This window comes from Budorcas taxicolor, chromosome 1 (assembly GCF_023091745.1).
Source record: "Budorcas taxicolor isolate Tak-1 chromosome 1, Takin1.1, whole genome shotgun sequence".
Taxonomy (NCBI): domain Eukaryota; kingdom Metazoa; phylum Chordata; class Mammalia; order Artiodactyla; family Bovidae; genus Budorcas; species Budorcas taxicolor.
The window spans coordinates 200,703,283-200,720,901 of NC_068910.1; positions in this window are offsets into that span (position 1 = coordinate 200,703,283).

Here is a 17,619-nt window from a genome sequence, read left to right on the forward strand (position 1 = left end):
AATACTTATACTTTTGAATTATTTCACAAAATTGCAGAGGAAGGAACACTTCCAAACTCATTCTATGAGGCCACCATCACCATGATACCAAAACCAGACAAAGACAACACGAAAAAAGAAAACCACAGGCCAATATCACTGATGAACATAGATGCAGAAATTCTCAACAAAATTTTAGCAAACAGAATTCAGCAACACATCAAAAATCTCATACACCATGATCAAGTTGGATTTATTTCAGGAATGCAAGGATTCTTCAATATACTTAAATCAATCAATATGATACACCATATTAACAAATTGAAAGATAAAAATCATATGAGCATCTCCATAGATGCAGAAAAAGCCTTTGACAAAATTCAGCACTCACTTATGATTGAAACTCTTCAAAATACGGGCATAGGGGGAACCTACTTCAACATAGTAAAGGCTACATATGATAAGCCTACAGCAAACATTATTCTCAATGGTGGAAAACTGAAAGCATTCCCCCTAAGATCAGGAATAGGTAAAGGGTGTCCACTTTAACCACTATTATTCAAAATAGTTCTGGAAGTCCTAGCTACAGCAATCGGGGTGGGGGTGGGGGGACAAATAAAAGGAATCCAGATCTAAAAAGAAAAAGTAAAGATCTCACTGTTTGCAGATGACCTGATACTGTACATAGAAAACCCTAATCAGTGAATTAGCTCTAATAATTAGGATACAAAATCAATACACAGAAATCACTTACATCTCTGTAAACTAACAATGAAAAATCAGAAAGACAAATAAGACACTGATGAAAGAAATCAGAGATGACATAAACAGATGGAGACATATTCCATGTTCCTGGGTAGGAAGAATCAATATCATGAAAATGATTGTACTACCAAATGCAATCTACAGATTCAATGCAATCCTTATCAAATTATCAATGGCATTTTTTTTCACAGAATTAGAACAAAAAAATTCACAATTCATATGGAAACACAAAAGACCCTGAATAGCAAAAGCAGTCTTGAGAAAGAAGAATGGAACTGGAGAAACCAAGCTTCCTGACTTCAGATTATGCTACAAAGCTACAATCATCCATGACACTGGACAAAAACAAAAATATAGACCAATGGAACAAGATAGAAAGCCCAGAAATAAACCCATGAACCTATGGGTACCTTATTTTTGACAAAGGAGGTAAGAATATATAATGGGGCAAAGACAGCCTCTTCAATAAATGGTGCTGGGAAAACAGGACAGCTACATGTGAAAGAATGAAATTAGAATACTTCCTAACACCACACCCAAAGATAAACTCAAAATGGATTAGAGACCTAAATGTAAGACAAGAAACTATAAAGCTCTTAGAGGAAAACTTAGTCACAACACTCGATGACACAAGTCAAAGCAGGATCCTCTATGACCCACCTCCTACAGCAATGGAAATAAAAACAAAAGGAAACAAGTGGAACCTGATTAAACTCAAAAGCTTTTGCACAACAAAGGAAACTATAAGGAAGGTGAAAAGACAACCATCAGAATGGGAGAAAATAATAGCAAAGGAAAAAACTGACAAAGGATTAATTTCCAAAATATACAAGCAGCTCATACAACTCAATACCAGAAAAACAAACAACCCAATCAAAAAGTGGGGGAAAGGACCTAAACTGACATTCTCCAAAGAAACCGTACAGATGGCTAACAAACACATGAAAAGATACTCAACATTGCTCATTTTTAGAGAAGTGTAAATCAAAACTACAATGAGCTGTCACTTCACACCAGTCAGAATGGCCATCATCAAAAAGTCTACAAACAATAAATGCTGGAGAGGGTGTGGAGAAAAGGGAATGCTCTTGCAATGTTGGTGGGAATGTAAATTGATACAGCCACTATGGAAGACGGCATGGAGATTCCTTTAAAAACTAGGAATAAAATCACCATATGACCCAGCAATCCCACTCCTAGACCCAGCAATCCCACTCCTAGGCATATACCCTGAGGAAACCAAAATTGAAAGAGACACATGTATCTGATTGTTCACTGAAGCACTATTTACAATAGCTAGAACATGGAAGCAACCTAGATATTCATAGACAGATGAATGGTTAAAGAAGTGTGGTATATATACACAATGGAATGTTACTCAGCCATTAAAAGGAACACCTTTGAGTCAGTTCTAATGAGATGGATGAACCTAGAGCCTATTATAAAGAGTAAGTCAAAAAGAGAAAGAAAAAATCGTATTCTAAGCATATATACATAATCTAGAAAAATGATGCCGAAGAATTTATTTGCAGGGCAGGAATGGAGAAACAGATATAGAGAATAGACTATGGACATGGTGAGAGGGGAGGAAAGGGTAAGATATATGGAGAGAGTAAAACGGAAACTTACATTACCATATGTAAAATAGAGAGCCAATGGGAATTTGCTGTATGTCTCAGGAAACTCAAACAGGGGCTCTGTATCAATCTAGAGGGGTGAGATGGGGAGGGAAATGGGAGGGAGGTTCAAAAGTGAGGGGATATATGTATACCTGTGGCTGATTCATGTTGAGGTTTGACAGAAAACACCAAAATTCTGTAAAGCAATTGTCCTTCAATTAAAAAATAAATAAAGTTTTAAAAAAGGCAAGCCTACAACCTGTGTTCTGTTCTGTGCACCATGCCCACGATATGACGCTTTGCTCAAGCTACATACCTACTCTGGTGTTCAGCACACAGGAGATGGTCAATAAATGATAGTGTCTAATTTTCACTATTATTACACATTCCTGACCAAGGACTCAGCATCTCCAAACATCAAGGCCCTTACCAGCACAAAAGCCACTAGAACCCTGCTGTGTTGCATGGTGAAGTGTGCAGGCACCAGGAGTGCCTTCACCAGGAATCCCATCTTACTCAACACAGATCTGAAACACTGGAACCCAAGGTGTTGAAATGTTTTTTCACAACTCCCTTTTAGGGAGGGATTGGGGGCAGGAGGAAAAGGGGACGACAGAGGATGAGATGGCTGGATGGCATCAGTGACTCAATGGAGGTGAGTCTGAGTGAACTCCAGGAGTTGGTGATGGACAGGGAGGCCTGGGGTACTGCGATTCATGGGGTCACAAAGAGTAGGACACGACTGAGCAACTGAACTGAACTGAACTGAACTTTTTGTTCTAAGGTCTGCTCACATGAGAAGTTTTGCTTTCTTACCCTTTTTCCTTTTCCACTGCTCCTGGCCCAAGGCACCTACTTCAATCTCCATGGTTGCTGTGCTGACAAATCTCATTGCCCAAGGCTTTAATTGTTCAGAGTGGAACAGAAGAAGACAGACACATATTGCCAATACTGATGACTTCTCACAGCCTAACTTTGATTCTGTATTATACTTAAAGTTCCCCTCTCCACCAGAAGAAAGTCTTGACAGAGAAAGTGATCCCCTATGCAAATAGTTTAGTATCAAGCTGTCATAATTTTAGAAAGAGTCTGGGCTGACTTCTATAATTAGGATACAACTCTGCTGTACACATCGATGGTATAAGGAGGCCCCAATAAGCATAAATTTGATGTAAAATGAAGCTTTGGCAATGACACATAATAATTTGCCTTCTTAAAATTTAGAATGGAGTGTGATTTGAAAGAACCAGGCAGAATTATTCAAAAACTATTGCTTAAAATTAGTTGAAAAGTCCTCCTCAGGGATGCTAACACCTGCTTGACTTAGATACTTATAATACTGTTTCTCTTACTGAAAAGAACCATTAGAAGGAAAAGTTGATCCAAAGCTCCCTGCTTTGCATTCTGCTGTGCCTCTAACTATTCAAGACCCTGATCACGCCTAGGGCAAGTGAAGGCAATCAGACCACCACAACCAAGGCATCGTGGGCTTCCTACTTCACTAGAGACCATGGAATCAACTAGTATGTCCAAAGTGCTTCTCCAAAGTTCTCCTCAAAGAAGTTTTAAAGCAATCAGGGGAGAGAAGCCAGGGATAAAGTTGAGACCTGAGATGGAAGGAAAAATTAAAACCATAATTAGCAGGCAGATGTAGAGGCTGGAAGAATAAAGCATTTCAGAGCTCTCCTTTAAAATGGGAGGGTGGTGTGGGCCACTTCAGATAGGTGAATTGCATCAGCTGAGAGACGGTGGTCTCACTGAGCTCCAGTTGGTTTGTGTGGAATGTAGTCACTGTGGCTCCTTTTAGCAATAAAATTGTAGGATAGTTTCCTTACTCTGCTATTTAGACATAGTTTAAAAGTGATTACCTAAAGATATGTTCACTTGAAATGAAGATGCATGATATTGCATATTGTGTGCACACATGAGATATGAGTACATTTATCCAATGATCACAAACACATATTCAGACAACTTTTAAGAAAAGGATCAAAAGTTTCTCTTTAAAATGGTAAAGTTATCCACCTCGATGTTTCACAGGCACCTCCAACTCAGCTTTCCCAAGAATGTATCATTCTTCCCTCTAAGCCCTTCTTCTACAACACCTATGTCAGCTGATGGCTCCACTGTGCCAGTACCACCTTGGCTACAACATTGAGACTCTGTCTTATCTCTTACCCTCCACTCTCATAGGTTACCAGGTCCTAATAAATTAACCTCCCCAGTGTTTGGGGGCACTTGAGAAGGAGTAAGGGATCTCACAGTTTAGAGCACTTTGCTTACCTGGACCACTGCCTGCCATCTTGCCCTCCATCATCCACTAAACCATTGTCCCTGATGTAGAAACTCTTTCTTTTTTCTTATTTTAATGTTACTTGAGAATAGTTTATTTGCAATGTTGTGTTAGTTTTAGGTACACAGCAAAGTGATTCAGTTATAAATATATACATACATTCATTCTTTTTAAGATTCTTTTCTCATAGAGGTTATCAAGGAATATTAACTAGAGCTTCCTGTGCTATATAGTAAATCCTTGTTGCTTATCTATTTTATATAGTAGTGTGTGTGTGTCTCTCCCAAGCTCCTGATTTGTTCTTCCCATCCCATGTTTCTCCATTGGTAAATGAACTTATTTACAAAACAGAAACAGATTTACAGATAACAAAAACAATCTTTCTGAAGCATCAATCACTTCCTTGTTGAAAACCATTCATACTCAACAAAAGATCATTTGTTCACACTCTTTTGGAGATCTTTGCCCACCTGCATGTCATCTCCCTCCTGGATCATCACCAGGATAACTTCTACTCATCATTTTAGACACTGAAAGCACATCTTTGCTCCCCATTCTTCTGCCAGGCTGTACCAGATAGCCACACTCTTTCATTCCTTTTGTGTGTGCTGCAGGACCAACTGCCTTGATTGTAACTGTGCCTGCCTCCATAGCTAGGATGAGGACTCCCTGAGAACAGAGGTATATTTTTTCCCTGTCACCTAACGGAACTCCTAGCCCATACCAGCTACTTGTGTTTCTCAGTCATGTCCAACTCTTTGTGACCCTATGGACTGTATCCTGTCAGAGCATTACATAAAGAATGGGACTCTTCTGAATAGGGAACCCTATCCAACTGCCAACCTTAGTCATCTGTGCTGTTTACTATATACTTCATTTAAACAACAAAGAATCTGTTTGCAATAAATATGCCTGAACATGTCCCCTGACTCTGATTCTCAAGTCCATGGGATTCTCCAGGCAAGAATACTGGAGGGACTTGCCATGCCCACCTCCAGGGGACTTTCCCAACCCAGGGATCGAACCCAGGTCTCCCTCATTGCAGGTAGATCCTTTATCAAAAAATTTAACTACTTTATTATTTCTCTGGGCCCAGAAATGTCATTGATCTAAAGCAGAACACAGTCATTGCCCGGCCACCTAAATCTGTTCAGTGAAGCATAGCAGCAGTGGGCTGAGATGCAAGCCCAGTGCCCCAGACAGATGCCAGAGTCTTTGTTGGACACTGGTATCTACTTATGGTAGATACTGAGTTGGGTCAAGTTGATGCTAACAAACTGTTTGACAGAGAGCCATTCTGACAGCTATTTCTGTTTCCCAGTGCACATCGCATGCAGCAGATGCTACTTTAAGGTAATTATTTTACACAAAATGTAATCAGTTTCCCTGTGTGCTTTCTCTCCAGCAAATGATTCTGCATAAAGCAAACTTTAATATTTTGGCTTGGCTAAGAGGCTTTTTCTCAGATGGGAAAAGAAGTGCTCCAGAAACCTTGCCCAAAATTCCCAAATATCACTCAGTTTTCAAATATTGCCCTACACTGATCAATATTCATTGACTTCTACATACATAGTTGACTTGATTCCTTTGCAAATCACTCCAGCCTTTAGACCTCATTTTCTCCATCTGCAAAATAAGAGGAATGGATTAGATGAGTTTTAATATTTCTTTCCAGCTCTTAAATTGGACTATTTCAAGAATCTTATTTATTGTTTCATGTTCCATTTGATCTCATGTTTTAAGTTAACTGATGGTACAGAAATTTAACAGTAATATACATAAATTAGGGGATTATTCTTCATATAAAAATAATTTGTTATTGCATAAGGTTTAACTTTAAATAAAAATTTCCCTCAGTTCATTTCAGTTCAGTCATTCAGTCGTGTCTGATTCTTTGTGACCCCATGGACTGCAGCACACCAGGCCTTGCTGTCCTTCACCAACTCCAGGAGTTTACTCAAACTCATGTCCATTGAATCGGTGATGCCATCCAGCCAACTCATCCTCTGTCATCCTCTTCTCCTCCTGCCTTTAATCTTTCCCAGCATCAGGACTGATGAATCTTGATTACAAATTCTTGACCTGTATGCTACCTCATTATACAAATCAACAGTTCTCTGCAGGACTGGCTACATAACCTGTGGGAACCAATTTAAATGAAAATACTGGGCCTTTGTTTAAAAATTAGCCAGAATTTCAAGATGGCAATAGTAGAGCATTACACAAATAATGAGACTCTTCCGAATGGGGGACCCTATGCAACTGCCAACCTTAGTCATCTGTGCTGTTTACTATATACCTCAGTTAAACAACAAAGCATCTGTCAGCAATAAATATGCCTGAACATGTCCCCCAACTCTGATTCTCAAGTAAATCCAACAAAAAGTAATAAAGATGCACAGAAGGAAATATCACTAGGCTATTGGCTACAATCTAAGTTCCCTTGTGCCCATTCAATGAAAGAGTGTCAGGCTGGAATCAGACATGAGTGCCATGTCTAACTTGACCATTGGCTTACTGATTTTTCACTGAACTTTCCGAGTACTAAGTCCACCCTTCTGTAAAATGAGGAACTTCATTTTTGGCACTAGGACTCTGTGAATTTTTGTTTTTTGATCCAGGCCTTGTTTCCATGGCCATGTAAGTTTTTCTGTACTTGCTATTAAAGTGTAACATGTATGAAAAAGTGTACATACATATCATAAGTGAACAGCTCAGTGAATTTTGCAAACTGAATACACTTATATAACCAACTCCCACATCAAAAAAAAATCCCACCTCATGCTCCATTCTGGTCACTGTCTCCATATAAGTCAGGATAGTGGTTACCCCTGTGACACTCTCACAGGGGTAACCACTATCCTCACTTTTAATACCATTTGTTAAGTTTGCCTGTTTTTAAACTTTAAACAAAATAGAATCATGCAGTATATATGCACGTGACGTCTTTAACTTGGCATTGTGTTTTGAAATTCATCCACATGGTTGAAGAGTAGATCACTCATTCTCATTGGTTTAGTGTTCTGTTGTGTAAATATACCACACTTAAATTACCATTCTACGGGTATTTAGGCAGGTTACATTTTTGGCTGCTCATGTAATTTTATAATTTACTAAAAATATCCACCATTCCTAATACTCAATAATTTTAGTAAGATTAAAAATATTTACTCTTTTGATTTCATGTAAGTTAAAATTCCCCTGGACTCTTTCTTCAGTCCTAGAGGTGAACAGTGAGCAGAGGAGAATTTTCTTCTTCTTCTAGCTCAGCTTCTACTGGATATTTCACAATCACAGGTGAGGATTTCTAGTCTACAGAAGAAGCAATTGTCATTGTTCATTAACATCTGACCAAAGTCTATTAAATGACAGAAATGGCTTCTGAGTATATCAGGAGGAAAGCCTCTCAGGCTTCAGGAACTCTGCTGATAGAACAGACCATACCCACTCAGGGGATGCTGAGTGATGGGAACAAGTCACACCTGCCAGGAGCCACAGGAAGCTTAGAGTTCTACACAAGATACAACGGATGGTGATGGTAGTTGGGTAGGAGTAGGGAGAGTGCTCCAGGCAAGCAATCTCCAGAGACAAAAGAAAAAATAGACAAAATTTGGCAATCCGGGCAAGTGTTCAATGGCTGGGCAGTTCGGTAGAAGGTAACACACAGTTCCTCCTCAGAAGGAACTCAGCAACAGAACATGTGAAGGCAGGCCATCCTTTCACAATCTGGGCAGAGGTTGAGCTCAAGAAGATCTGAGAGGCACTACTGACTGTGGGCATAACTCCACTGGAAGAACTGAGAAAAGCAAAAATAAAAGAAGACTCAATGGACAAGTGACTATAGCTCTAGGCAGGTTACCTAAGCAAGGGCTCAGGTAGCCTCCTGGGACTTTACCACCAGAAATAGGACAGAGTAGATTCAGCAGGAAGATTGAAAAGTGCTGTCATTACTAATTCAATGAACTGTTTGGCCAAAAATTCATTCGAGTTTCTTATAACAGGTTCTGTAAGATGTTATAGAAAACTCAAACGAAATTTTTGGCCAACCCAGTATTACGGGGTCCTGGCTCAATGTGGCAAGCACTGCACTAATTGATGGTGGTAAACAATGCATACACGGTGATCACATCAGGATGCTTTTGTCTGCAAGTAACAGAACACCTGAATAAAAAGGACTTAAACAATAGGGGGTAACTGGTAATCTCGCATACCAAGTCTTGAAGTAGGCTGTCCTAAGCTTTCCTAAGTCACTTACTAATATTTGGACTCAGGATGAACTACTCTTTAGTTTACCTCATGGCTACAAGGAGGCTGCATAGGCCTACAAATCATACCCTCACATAAAAATATTAAAAGTAAGAAAGAATAAAGGAACTTGTATGCCTTCTTTTATCTGAAAGAAAAGTCCTTTCCAAAACTTCTTAGTTGAATTCTTCTTGTACCACCTTGGCCAGAACTAGATCAGGTGATTACAACTAAACCAGTCACTGGGAGGAGGGATGGGATGATCACAATTGTCTAGAACAATCAAGACGCAAGCTATGGGGCTTGATATACTGTGCCTCAAAATGTGAACAAATTCAGGGCTTTGACAGCAAGGAAGAAGGGAGGATAACTGTGGGGTATAAAACCCAAAATACTGCTACCACCACCCAAACTCCTGAAAACAAAAAAGTTTCTTTTACTGCCTTGGGGCCAGGATGGGTCCCAAATTTGGAAGATCTCTTTTATTCAACGATGTCTTAGTAAGCATCTCCTCTGGGCAAGCAAATGTGGGATATCCAGCTGTGAGCTCTGGAAAGCTTCAGCCATCAGATTACTTATTTCTTCAAGCTCTACATAAACTCCTTTCCCACAAGACCAGCCCATGTTTCATTCAGCCCACTCTCTCCAATGGTGGTACCAATGGGGATGCTAGGGAAACAGCATTTGCTTCCTGTGCTCTCAGAAGTTCAGTTCAGTTCAGTTCAGTCACTCAGTCGTGTCCGACTCTTTGCAGCCCCATGAATTGCAGCACGCCAGGCCTCCCTGTCCATCACCAACTCCCAGAGTTCACCCAGACTCGCGTCCATCGAGTCAGTGATGCCATCCAGTCATCTCATCCTCGGTTGTCCTCTTTTCATCCTGCCCCCAATCCCTCCCAGCATCAAAGTCTTTCCCAATGAGTCAACTCTTCGCATGTGGTGGCCACAGTACTGGAGTTTCAGCTTTAGTATCATTCCTTCCAAAGAAATCCCAGGGTTGATCTCCTTCAGGTATGTCCTAAATCTAGGTCCTTACCACTTAGAGCTTTATTTCATCCCTCCCTGAATCTATTTCTGACTTATACAACCTCCTAAGAGAGTGAATTCCATTAGTTTTACACTTGCCAGGTAAGCTAATCCTTTTCTTTCAACATATCAATACTACTTCCTTTAAGCTTCTAAAGGTTACCTCATCTCTTCATTAGTTATTTATTAGAGGTTAGCCTGCAGACCTATCACAGATTGCTTGTTCTTTAGATATCCTTGAAGAGGAAACTGCCAGAATAATGCATTGAGAAATTAGTATGTGCTATGGTTTTTCCAGTGGTCATGTATGGATGTGAGAGTTGGACTGTGAAGAAAGCTGAGCTCCAAAGAATTGATGCTTTTGAACTGTGGTGTTGGAGAAGACTCTTGAGAGTCCTTTGGACTGCAAGGAGATCCAACCAGTCCATTCTAAAGGAGATCAGCCCTGGGTGTTCTTTGGAAGGAATGATGCTGAAGCTGAAACTCCAATACTTTGGCCACCTCATGCGAAGAGTTGACTTATTGAAAAAGACTCTGATGCTGGGAGGGATTGGGGGCAGGAGGAGAAGGGGACGACAGAGGGTGAGATGGCTGGATGGCATCACCGACTTGATGGAGATGAGTTTGAGTGAACTCTGAGAGTTGATGATGGACAGGGAGGCCTGGCGTGCTGCAATTCATGGGGTTGCAAAGAGTAGGACACCACTGAGTGGCTGAACTGAAATGAACTGAACTGATGTGCTATTCTAAGTACCTTTATATTAATTAATCCTCAAGAAATCCTATGATAGAGGAATGTTTATGCACTTTTTTTGAGGAAGAGATATGGAGCTATTAATTAACTTGCCTAAAATCACATTGGAGAAGGAAATGGCAACGCACTCCAGTGTTCTTGCCTGGAAAATCCCGGGGACGGGGGGAGCCTGGTGGGCTGCCGTCTGTGGGATGGCACAGAGTCGGACATGACTGAAGTGACTTAGCAGCAGCAGCAAAATCACATAGCTAATAAAAGGAGGAACAGAAATTCAAACTCAAACTGCCTGAGCAAGAGCTTACATATTCAACCATTCATTATACACCCTCTCAAAGAGACAAAGCTTTCTCCACCCTGAAAGCCTCCCAGGACTTTTTCATCTTATAGCTTGTAGGCCCTTCAGAGGACTTGCTGGGGTTAAACAAGATAACACAATTAGTAGACAAAGCCAGACTAAGCCAAGAATTACACCTTGATTCCTCTCCCCCTGTGTCAGTTACTAGTCTGTACTCTCACACCACAGAGGTGTCTGTGATGTTACTCAGTGAAGACTTTGCATTCAAATTCTCATGGGCAGATTATCTCTAGATCATAAAGAGGTCATTTGGGCAAAGAGGCGATTTGAGAACAGCTGTAGAAAGTGCATTCCCTTTGTGAGGTGGTTTCCAGAATAGCTTTTCTATAAGTCGAGGGCGGACATAACTGTCTCTCCCACAACATTTTAACACTAAATCACCCACCCAGTGATGTGTACTGCATTTTCATTTTCTTGAATTTATGTCTTATAGCCAAAATACAATTGTAAGTTCTTTGAGATTTTGGACTGCACCTTAATCATGGATCTAACCATGCCTCACTTGAATGAAAAATTCTTCCCTTGATAAAATATTCTGCTTTATGTATGAGACCCTTTTCTCCAATATGACTAACAGTTTTCTGAGAGCTTTTGTGACATTTTCTTTAACATGTAATTCAATTCTGAATATTCCAAGAACTCAGAGACAACATTAAGGTGCCCATGTCAAGAACTGAGAGATCAGAGGAAAATTGGTCTTGTCACTTGCGTTTATTTTGTTTTGCTTTGTCTTCTTCCTGTGAACTCATTAGGGGAGAACAAAGCAGCCCTCTGACCCTGCCCCTCCTCTCACCAAACCACTGTATTTCCAAGAAGTCTGCATTTTATCACAGGACCACCACCTGCACCTCTACTGTTAAAGAAAGCAAACACGTCTTACTGAAGAGAATGAAGCTGGGTTATCCCAGAGGGGAATGGACAGAGTCTGGTGCTGTGAATTGGGTAAAATGTGAAGAAGGGTGGCAGAACCACCAGAAGGAGCTTCCCTGAGAGCTTAGGGGATTTATGAAAATGGTAGACGAATCCAATATCTCATACTGAGGTATGTCCTAGGGTCCAGGACACTTGGGCACAACAGATACTTCAATCTGTGAGAAGATTCCTGTGTTGGGACACCTCACAGAAGAGCAAGAAACAGCCAAGAGATGACTTCACTCACATCTGGTGCCTTGGTGGCTGGGTCCAGTTGGGATTGTCAACTGGAACATCTGTATACATTGGCCCCTCCAGCATGGCAGTCTCAGTGTAGATGATCTTTTTACATGACAGCTCAGAGCACTGAGAGAGTCTTCTGCAAAAGAGTCTTTTTCAAAAGCTGCAAGACTTTTTCTGACGTAGTCCCCACAGTCCCAGAAGATCACTTCTGTTGCATTCTTTGGCTAAGCAAGTAGCTGAGGTCAGCCAGTCTGCCTCTTAGTAGAAGAAATAGCAAGGAATATTGGTGTAGGCATATTTAATCTACTATTGTCTCTTTGACCAACATGAAGTAGACAATGATCTCCATGATGTTGATGCAATAGTCTATAGCATAGGAGGAGATGAGAACTGACAACATGGTTATTTCCCAGCTGGTAAACATGAAATCTTGCTCAGATGGGTGCCTCTAAATGATGATGTTCTGAGTGATCATGTATCCTTGAGGATGAACAAGGGGCACCTGAATAGACAGGTTAAAATCACAGTAATTCCATTGATTCGTTGCATACTTTGTTATCAATCCAGGCTACCCCTCCCCAAGAGGGCCCAAGTTCCTTGGACTCTAGGCTAGCACATTGTTGTTGTTTAGTCACTAAGCCATGTCTGACTCTTTTGTGATTCCATGAACTATAGCCCACCAGGTTCCTCTGTCCATGGAATTTCCAAGGCGAGAATAATGGAGTGGATTGCCATTTCCTCCTCCAGGGAATCTTCCTGACCCAGGGATCAAACCTGCATCTCCTGCAAGTTCTTTACCACTGAGCCACCAAGATAAGCCCAGGAAGCATGTAGATGAGAGAGAGCTAAGGGTTGGGTTTTGCAGTATCTTGGGAAATTTTATTCTCAGCATTAGGCTTACCCCTCCATGAAAGAAAAGTTAAAAATGTCTCTGGGCTACCTCAAACAGGTACAGTTTAACCAAAGTTTGTAGCATTTTATTGCAATTGTATACACTCATCTCTGTTTCAACCTCTCCCTACCCATAACAACACACATTATATCAGGAACATTAGAGAAGCCAGCAGATGAAGTGTCTTTTTATGACCTCTTGATATTTGATAATATCTAACACCTGTTCTGGAGAAAGCAATGGCAACCCACTCCAGTGCTCTTGTCTGGAGAATCCCAGAGACGGGGGAGCCTGGTGGGCTGCCGTCTATGGGGTTGCACAGAGTCAGACACGACTGACATGACTTAGCAGCAGCAGCAGCAGCAGCAACACCTGTTCACAGTCATAGGAGAGTTTACTGACATCTCATCACTTAAACTGACAGACGGATAACAGGATTGCCCAGGTCCATAAGGAAAAGGTAAAGGCAAATATTTTAAGAGAAAATACAGGTTATAACTAATTAGGGTTTTTCAATATATGAGGAAATACAGAATGATAGTACTGATAAAGTGAGAGACATTACCATTGCAAGTGTCAGAAAGAACAAGCCATAGTGCAATAAAAAATAAAAAGGCATATACTGACTCCAGTTACTAGATAGAGCATGGGGAGATGATTTATCTGAAGCTTAAGTGATACCAGGATGTGGCTTCTCTCTCTTGCTGTCTCCCTCTGCTTTCCTCTGCTCTGCATCCTTGGTGTTGGTGACATTCCTAGGAACCCTCTCTCCTGTGGTCCCCACACAGTTGCCAGCAGCTCCAAGGGCTGAAGGCTTAAATCTAGAGATGGGGAAGATGTAGTGCTGTTTCTATAAATTCTAGCAGAAATCTTGTCCCATCTCCTTGGCTCTGCTTGGGTCTCATGTCCAATTCTAAATCAATCAATTTTAGCCAGGAAAATGTGTTGAGTAAATTGTTTTAGGCCTGAACTACTTACTGTTTCCTGAGTCATAAGTGAGACCAACTTCTCTGGAAGCATTTGGGCTGAAAGTGGGAAGGAGATTGTAACCCAAAAGGAAATGCAGCAGAAACACAAATTTGAACATTGTGATACAAACAGAGAGAGAGCGCCGTGAGACTCTTTCTGACTTGGGGGCAAGGAAACTAAAAGAGATCTCCTAAAGCTCAGAGATAGCTAGGTAAATTCTTCAATTATTCTCTACCTTTGCCCTCTCTTACCTCATATCCCGGGCAATCCAGTGGCATGTGTGTGGCAGTAAAGGAAAACTATAGGAGATCACATTCTAAGGGAGAGAAATCTTCTTTTAAAATCAGTGAAACTACAAGTCCAAGAGAGCAGGCCATTCCAAGCCTCAGTGATTTTTTTCCCTTTCTCTATGCGCGTCCAACATAATAGGATAAATAGCAATTTCTGGCCAGAGGACTAAAAAGGGGAGCCTTAGGGACCAGTAAGACTCTCAGAGACAGAGGAGGGAGAGGACCTCAGAAAGCAATTCCGTACAACTATTGATGAACTCCTGGGCTCACCCTGACCTGAAAATTCTGGATCTGGCCTTAGAGAGGCTCTCATCTAGATTCTAAACTGAGTAGCACACACTTAAGAAGGACCCCTGTAACACTGTAAGGTCTTTGAAAACTAAAGCAGTATTGCAACCACAGCCCACAGAAGGTAGATTGGAATTTGCAGCCTGAATCTAAAGAGGTCAAAACAAAAGCCTGAAACAAAAGTCTCAATAAGATTCACAGGACTTAAACATATTAAGCATCTTATAACATTGAAATTGCCCAGGATATGTTCAAAATTACTTAACATACAAAGAACCTTGACAACTTCAACATACATGGGGAAAGACACCAGTGATAAGATGACACAGAGGTTAGAATTATTGGACAATCCTTAAATCAAGATATTATAAAAAATGTTTAAATAAAAAACTGTGAACACTCAGAACAACATAGAAAGTATCAACCACAACAAGACAGAAATAGAAAAACCAGGTGGAAATTATAGAACAAAAAATACAATAAAAATAAAAACCGCATGGGATACAGTCAATACTGGTATAGAGGTGGTAACAGAGAAAAAAAGTCACTGGTCTTGAAGATAGATCAATAGGAATTATTTAGGAGAAAACAGATTTGAAAACTTCAGGGTCCTGGGGACTTGTGAGATTAAAAAACAAGGAATGTCTAATAGACATGTCACTGAAGTCCCATAAGGAAAGGTAAAGAGGATAGCGCTGAAAAAATATTTAAAGAAATTATGACTGAATATTTCTCAAGCTTTTCAAAAATCATAAAACTACAGATTCAGGGAGCTAGAAAACAGCCAAATAGAAAAAAAAAAAAAAAACAAATAAATTCATACCTAGGCACATAAAAATTGGAATGTTGTAAACTAAAATCAAAGGAAACACTTGGATGCAGCTAGAGAAAGGGACACATTATCTATAGGGGAACAATGATTCAAAGGACAACAGACTGTTCACCAGAAACCATGGAAGGTAGGGAAAGGAAGCACAATTTTAACAAGCTAAAAGAAAATAACTGTCAACACTGAAATCTATATCCAGTGAAAATATCCTTCAGGAATAAAGGTAAAATGAAGATATTCTCAGGTGAAGGAAAACTTCAGGGATGAAAAGGGGGGATATTATTACAGACTTCACAGGCATTAAAAGGATCATAAGAATATACTATGAACAACACTAGGAACAAAAATTCAACAATTTAAATAAAATGGATTAATTTCTCAAAAACTACAAACTACTAAAACTTATCCAAGATGACACAGATAACCTGATGAGCCCTATAGCTATTATATAGCTGTTACATAAACTGAATTTATATTTTAAAATATTCTTTTAAAAAACAAATCCATACATGTTTTTAAATTTATAGAACTGATCTAAAAAAAATCCACAAAAACATGAATTCAAAAAGATACATGCATCCTTATGTTCATAGCAGAATTATTCACAATAGCAAAAATATGGAAGCAACCTAAGTGTCTATCAACAAGTGAATGGATAAAGATGTGGTGTATATATATATATATGTGTGTGTGTGTGTGTGTGTATACACGCATATATATGTATGTACATATATGTACATATATACATGTGTATGTATACATATGTACATATATATACACACAATGGTATATTACTAAGTCATAAAAAATAATGAAATTATGTCATTTGCAATCATGTGGATGGACCTAGAGGATAATATGCTTAGTGAAATAAGTCAGACAAAGAAAGACAAATACCCTGTTATCACTTATACGTGGAATCTAAAAAATAAGACAAGCAAATGAATATAAAAAGCAAACTCACAGTTATAAAGAATGAACTAGCAATTAACAATAGGGAGAGAAGTTACCAGTAGGGAAGGGCAAGACAAGGGTAGGGAATTAAGTGATACAAACTACTATGTATAAAATAAATAAACAACAAGGACATATTCTATAGAAAAGGGAAGCAGATCCATTTTTGTAATAAATTTAAATAAAGCATAATCTATAAAAATATTAAATCACTATGTTTTACACTTGAAACTAATATAACATTATAAATCAACTATACTTCAACAAAAACTACATAGAATTATATATCAAAAGAAAATGAATCAATTTTCCTATATGATAATTTAAAATATATATATATATATATTTATTTAAACCTTCAAAAAAAAATCTCTAGACCCAGGTAGTTTCACTGGTAAAGTCTCTCCAAATATTTGACCAAATCATGATAGCAATTCTACATAACTTCATCCAGAGAATAGAAAGGAGGAAATACCTCCCAACTGTTTTATGAAGGTTGCATTACTCTGAAAGCAAAATTAGAGAAAGACACTACAAGAGAGAGAAAGAGAGAGAGGATGGCAGGCCAGTATCACCTATGAATATAGAAATAAAAATCCTCAAAATATTCACAAATAGAATCCAGTAATACATAAAAAGAATACTATTACATCAAGACCAAGTGGAGTTTATTTTGAGAGTGCTTGAAAATTAATCAGTTGATATATTCTAAAATACTATGTATAATTTTAATTACATGGTGCTATCAACAGATGCAGAAAAACATTTGACAAAAAAATAACATTTATTCATGTAAGAAGCTTCAGCAAGCTAGAAATAGAAGTTGGACCTGACTGAGCAACAAAGCACCCAGCACAGGAATAGAAGGATATTTAATGAACCTGATAAAGGGCTTCTATAACTAACATTGTCTTTATGATGGTAGAAGACAGAACGCTTTTTCCCTAAATTGGAATCAAGGTAAGGATATTGACTCTTACCACTTTTATTCAACATTGAACAGGAAATCTCAGCAAGTGCAAAAAGGAAAAAAAATGAAACAAGAAATAAAAAGCATAGAGATTGTAAAGGAAGAATTAAAATTCTATTTGCAGACATTATTATCTGTATAGAATATTTCAAGTAATCTACAAAATTCTTAGACTAATAAGTGAGTCTAGCAAGGTTGCAGTATACAAAGCCAACACATACAAAAAAAAAACAATTT